The following is a 5989-nucleotide window of genomic DNA, read 5'->3' on the forward strand; positions in this document are numbered from 1 at the left end:
TTCTCCAAAGATACTTTTAGGTTTGGGTGGGTTTTGTGTGGTAATTCCCATCCTGTCTTGAAATCATGGTTTATGAAAGATAGGACTTAAAAACAATGCTTATTTAATGAGGTATTAAAGCTGCACCTCCATGCATTTATATACAAGAACATACACCTTGCTGGCAGTCAAACTTTGTAACATAAGAATCACCCAGTTGGTATTGGTTTTAGAGATATTGAATTGTTTACACTGTTGAAGTTTGGTTTTGCCTTGTGCAGATTGTGTTTGTACTCTGTGTCTTCACTCTTGAAATAAAAAAGGTACTTTATTTTGATATTGCAGGAGCACACAGTTGAGAGATTTTAAACTTCTTTAAAAGGAAATTTTGGAGTTTTACAGAAAATTTAAATTAAAAAACTAGATATTTTTAAGAAACAGCTTTTAAAAATAGTTAAGTCTATAAAACTATAGGACATTTATACGATATTTTATTATAATGTCTTTATTAATATGTGATTTTGATAAATAGATAAATAAAAGGCTAAAATTAGGGTCACAGCTGTGGGCACCAAATATTAAACACCAGAGACTCGGGCATGGGATCATCATAGAAGGATTGGTTTCCAGAGTAAGATCTGCAGAATAAGGACTTCCCAGCTCTTCAGGGCAAGCAGTGGCCAGACAGACAGCCAATCATTGTGAAGGTTTGGAACCCCAGCCAGGGAGACCATTTGAGTGAAGGTGTTCTGTGTGGATGTCAAAGGTGATAAAGGTTATCCCCAGCAGCTGGAGTGAAGGCATGGGGACCCAGCTGAGGTTGAGATGGTAAGGAAGCAATGAGTTTCCCGGTTGTCAAGGGCAAAAGGGAAATAACTCGGGTGTAAGGGCTTGCCCAAGAGGAGGATGACGACTCCTGAAGGGTGACTGAATATAGCTCCTGGGACAGAGGTGTCCGCCTCAGTCCTGTAACAGGAGCAGATGAAAATCCCAAATAGCACAATGAGAGGACACAGCAATTAGAGAAACACACACTGGATGCTGCACGCTGATGTCAAACTCCTAAAGGGAGGGAGAGGAGTGGGGGTGTCCTGCTTCAATTCTAAGTGACCTTCAGGTTAGGACAGCAGCTGGCTACGGGATGGGTGCAGCAGGCACCCTTGGGCCCAGGCTCTGGCTTGTGAGCCTGCTCACCTGCTGCTTGGCTTGTAGGCTGTGTGGCCTTGGTGAAGCATGCACCGTCTCTGAACCTTGCTCATCCTTAGGTCACAAGCAGAGAAAAGCTCTTGTCAGTGGCGTTCCTGGCCCCCCATCCTTTCCACTTCTCTACCCTCATTCTTAGTCCCTACTGTCCCCAATGAGACAGAGCTAAGGGCAGCTGAAAGACCCACTGAGCTTCACTTTCAGGGTCTTCAGCACAGGGCAGAGGTCGCTAGCTCCCTGTCCGAGGTGACGGCTGTGGTTGAGTGTGGAGACACCCCCCTTCTTATGTCACCACTGCTATTATGTGCAGAGGACGTGATGCCCCTGCCTGAGAATCACAAACTCTGGAGGCGCTGAATGCCAGGGGAACCTTTTTGTAGGCCAGGGCAGCCTTGGCTGCTGCCTGCACACCATTAGGAGTGGCCAAGACACAGGCTCACAGGATCCAAACAGGATTGCCCTGCACACCTCCTGCACAGGGCCTGGGCGTGTGCATCAGCCCAGCAGCGAGGCAGCTGGCAAGTGAGCCAGGCAGTAAGCTCAGGGAGCTGGAAGGGTCCTGAGGAACCTTGTGACAGAACCCGTCACGCCAAGGCCTCCACTCTGGGGCATGTGGCATGTGTTCTGTGCCTGAGCACCATTTCCTCCTGGGGTTCCCCTACTCTGTGAGCATTCTCTTCACCAGCCACAACCTGTCAACCTGCCTGTGGATTGTACAATATGTGGGCACACGTGTCTGGTGTCCTTGACTTTGGCAGTGTTTTCCAGGCTCATCTGTGATGTAGCAGGTGTCCGCACCCTTCACTGTGATGGAATGTAGCCCTTCTTCCTTCTGTATCCATGGGACTCTGGTTCCAGGCCCCATCGATCCGTCCATAGACAGGGAGTCTCTTACATAAAAAGGAACTGTACAGAATATGACCCATGCACATCCACCAGTTACTTACTGCCTTTTAGATTATCGCCAGCAGAGTGCGAGTGTTACAGCTCTGGAGGGAAGGTATCCTGACTGGTCAGGAAGTCAGGCCATACCTACAGTTGTGAAGGGAGGTATCCTGGATACCTACAGCTGTGAGGAGAAAGGTACCCTGACTTGTTGGGAAGTCAGGCTGTACCTGAAGCTGGAGTGTGGTGGGGGATGGTCTCCCCGCAGGATGTAGCAATCCTGTTCCTGAGAGCGAGCCCTTACAGCTGAGCACTGCTCTGCGCCACTGGCCCCTTAAGGGGGCTTCCCAGCAGAGGTATCCACTTCTTCTCAGGCCCAAGCTGTTACTTCTGCTTCACTCTGCTAAAGCGGAAACCCCTGCAGAAATGTAGCAATCTCCTCAGGCTATGACAAGTGGTTACTTTTTCTGCTCCACCCCTCTAAGGGAATGTCTCAGCAAAGATTCTTCTGTTCCACATGGGGAAAGAAGATCTTCAACCAAAACTCTTTTTTTTTTGTTGTTGTTGTTGTTTGTTTTTGTTTTTCGAGACAGGGTTTCTCTGTGTAGCTTTGGAGCCTGTCCTGGAACTCACTTTGTAGCCCAGGCTGGCCTCGAACTCACAGAGATCCGCCTGCCTCTGCCTCCCGAGTGCTGGGATTAAGGGTGTGCACCACCACCACCCGGCACACCCAAAACTCTTAAGAAAGAGATTTGTTTGGGAAGGAGGCATCCAGGAGAGTGGCTGCCTCTGCCAGGGTGGGAAAGCGCAGCCCACAACTGAACAGGCAGAGGGGTTTATATAGGCTTCTTAGGGGCGGAGCTTTGGTTAGTCTTCCTGCTCAGGGATTGGTTGGTTTAGTGGGTCAGGGGCAGAGTTGGCTCTGGTTTCAGGGCCGAACTGTGTTTCTTTCTCGAGCTCTGGTTTCAGAGCCAGGGTGAGCTGCTTTGGCTGGCCCTTTGACCTTTCACAGAGAACCACCTGAGTGGTTACACAGTGTAGGGGGTATGTCTCACACACATGTGGCAATCTCTGCAGTCGGACTCCATAGAGCATGTCAGCAGCACTGAGGATTTTTATTTGGCCTGTGGTTAGCGGAATCCTGGATGGGGAACTGTGGATGCAAGGGACCAAAGCCAGCTCTGATGGGGACAGTGCGTGCTGGGTTTTTTGTCAACTTGATGCAAGTTAAGTCACTTGGGAAGAAGAACCCTCCATAGAGGAACTGCCTAGATAAGACTGGCCTGTGGACACGTCTGTGAGTAACAGTCTTGATTACTAATTGATGTAAGGGGGCCCAGCTGGCTGTGGGCGGTACCATTCCCTAGGCAGGTGGTCCTGGGCTTTATACCGGTCCAAGCCGGTAAGCAGCCTTCCTCGTGCTTTCTGCCTCGAGTTCCTACCTTGATTTCCCTTAGTGACTTGGAAGTGTAAGCCAAAGAAATACTTTCCTCTCCCAGTTGCTTTTGGTCACAGTGTTTTATCATCACCGCAATGGAAAAGAAAACTGGGGCACCATGGGTCTGGGGCGCAGGGCCGCTGCGTTCATCTGCTGTAGGATCGCCACACGGGGTTTTATCTGGCCGCCAGCTGAACGATCTAGAGTTCTCCCCATGAACGCCGTGTCAGGCATTTGTCTCAGTAGCCTGTCTCTGGGTACCTGCTGTGTCTGGGGTAAAGCCAGAGCAGGGCTTCCAGTGTCCAGCTAGGCTGCCTGGCTGGCCAGTGAGTTCTCAGCATCTGCCAGTCTCTGTACCACCCCCACCCCTTCCTTCCGCAGCGCTGGGGTTACAGGCATTCCTGGCCGTGCTTTTTACATGGGTGCTGGGATTTGAATTCATTCAGGTCCTCATGCCTGCATAGCCAATGAGCATCCTCCCAGCCCATCTCAGTGTCTTCTGTGTCTATCTAGTAGAACACACAGGGTCACATGCTTACTTTGTCATGAACTGTTTGAGGAAGCAGGCACAGATATTAGCAGGACTCTGGAGCTGTTCTCCCCAGATGCTACTGCTGTGTGGGGCCAGGCACAGATTTGTGGGTAGTAGGCTCTCTACTTGGATCTTCTTACGGTACTACCATGCTGTGTGACCTGGGTGATTAAGCTTCCCTCTCTGTGTCTGTGTGTCTCTTGGACATACCAGGATGTCTTTATGGGTGACCATACAGGGTGGTGGTGCCTGCAGCTATTTGATCCTGTACCTGACTAGGGTGTAAATGAAGTAGAAGCTGAAGAACTGGTCAGAGAGACATGCCCTCAGAGCCTGTCCCCACCCCTTCCAACAGTGATGATCTTGAAGCCTGCCGCTCAGCTGTGGAGAGGAGAACTTGGGCAAAGTGGGGTGAACGGAAGAGATGTGCCGTGCTCTGCCAAGTGGGCCTCCTCAGCTACACCCCAAAGCACCAGCCTCCTGCTTATGAAGCAGCTAAATTGAATGGGAAGGAACAGCCTTGGGCCAGCAGAGTGATAGTTACTCAGGCTGATGGTGCCCGCTGGAGCCTTCCCCGTGAGGCGTCAAGTGATTCCTGACCCATCACAGGGTGGCCTTGCTGCCCACGTTCTGGATGAGACCCCTGATTCTCTGAGGCTGGTGTGGGATGTTCCAGTTAGAGCCAGAATCTGCTTCCCTCTCCCTAGGAGTGGTTTGTGAGTGGCTGGCATCTGAGTGTGAGGCGGGGCTGTACCCGGGGGAGGGTGGAACCTGCCAGGGAGCAGGGGACACAAGGCTCCAGGTGCACAGGGGGGCAGAAAAGGGAGGGGAGGGGCTTATGTGGGTGGTGGCACTACACACACTTTCCTGGCAGATGGAGTCAGGGGCAGAAGGAGGTACAGTTGTGGTCCTGCCTCTCTCACTAGAGAGGTGGAGCCCTGTCCTCTTCTCCTTCCCATTCTTTCCTGGTCAGAGGGAGACCTGCTGCTTTCCTTGATGGCCGAGGCTTCTGTGACAATCTTTTCCTGCTGACCAGGGGAGAAGCAGAGGGGAATGTCCAGAACTGGCCTTCCAAACAGCACTGTAAGGGTAGACTCTTTGCTAGAGTCCCTAACTGGGGGGAGCAGGGAAGGTGCATGGTGGCTTCTGTCCTGGGCTCCCGGGAGGCCAGCTCTATGTCCCAGTGTGCCGGTGTGTAGTGGGTAGCCATTCCAGCTTTGATCTGGAAGTTCCAACCCTCATTGAGGCTTCGGTAACTGTCACGCCTACAAGGCGGGGCCAAGGGAGGACCCTGAAGACCTGAGATCCGGATGCGCTGGCTCTCTTGGTTCCTGGACCCTGGACGCTGGAGGTAGACCGAGCAGAGTTTTCCAGAGAACACCGGCAGACTGCGCTACACCTTTCCCAGACCCTGTAAACTATCCCTTCATTTGTAAGTTACCCCACAAAATAAACCTCCCTTTTAACTACATGGAGTGGCCTTAATAATTTCACCAATACCAGTGACACTTCTGGTTGTCGGGAGCCTCGGATTTAGGTTGAGGACCCATCTATGGAGGGTGGCATTGAAGGTCAGCCGCCCTTCATAGCCTCCTTTTGGTCACACCTGATACAAGTTGTCACAAGCAGTTGTGTCCCCCATGGCCTGGATGGAGGCTCTGTGCCTGGTCCTCCTTAGTTGACTTCTGTTAGTACCCTGTTCCATCGAACTGTGAATGACGCAGCCAGGCCCCTGCACTTCCTGTGAGCTGCTACACTTGAGGTAGCCCAGGAGCCACCAAACTCACTTGTTAAGATACCTACCCCGAGGCATCGCTCGACTGACACCAAGGTACAGGGAGAGCTGGCTTAGGAGCCACCCTGGCTCTGTACTGCCCACGATGGCATCCCCAACTGTCTCCCTCCTCCAGCTGACGGCAGCTGGGAAAGGGACAGAGACACGACACACACCG

Source organism: Peromyscus californicus, unplaced genomic scaffold (genome assembly GCF_007827085.1).
Source record: "Peromyscus californicus insignis strain IS unplaced genomic scaffold, ASM782708v3 Scaffold_8__1_contigs__length_139910024, whole genome shotgun sequence".
NCBI classification, from domain to species: Eukaryota; Metazoa; Chordata; class Mammalia; order Rodentia; family Cricetidae; genus Peromyscus; species Peromyscus californicus.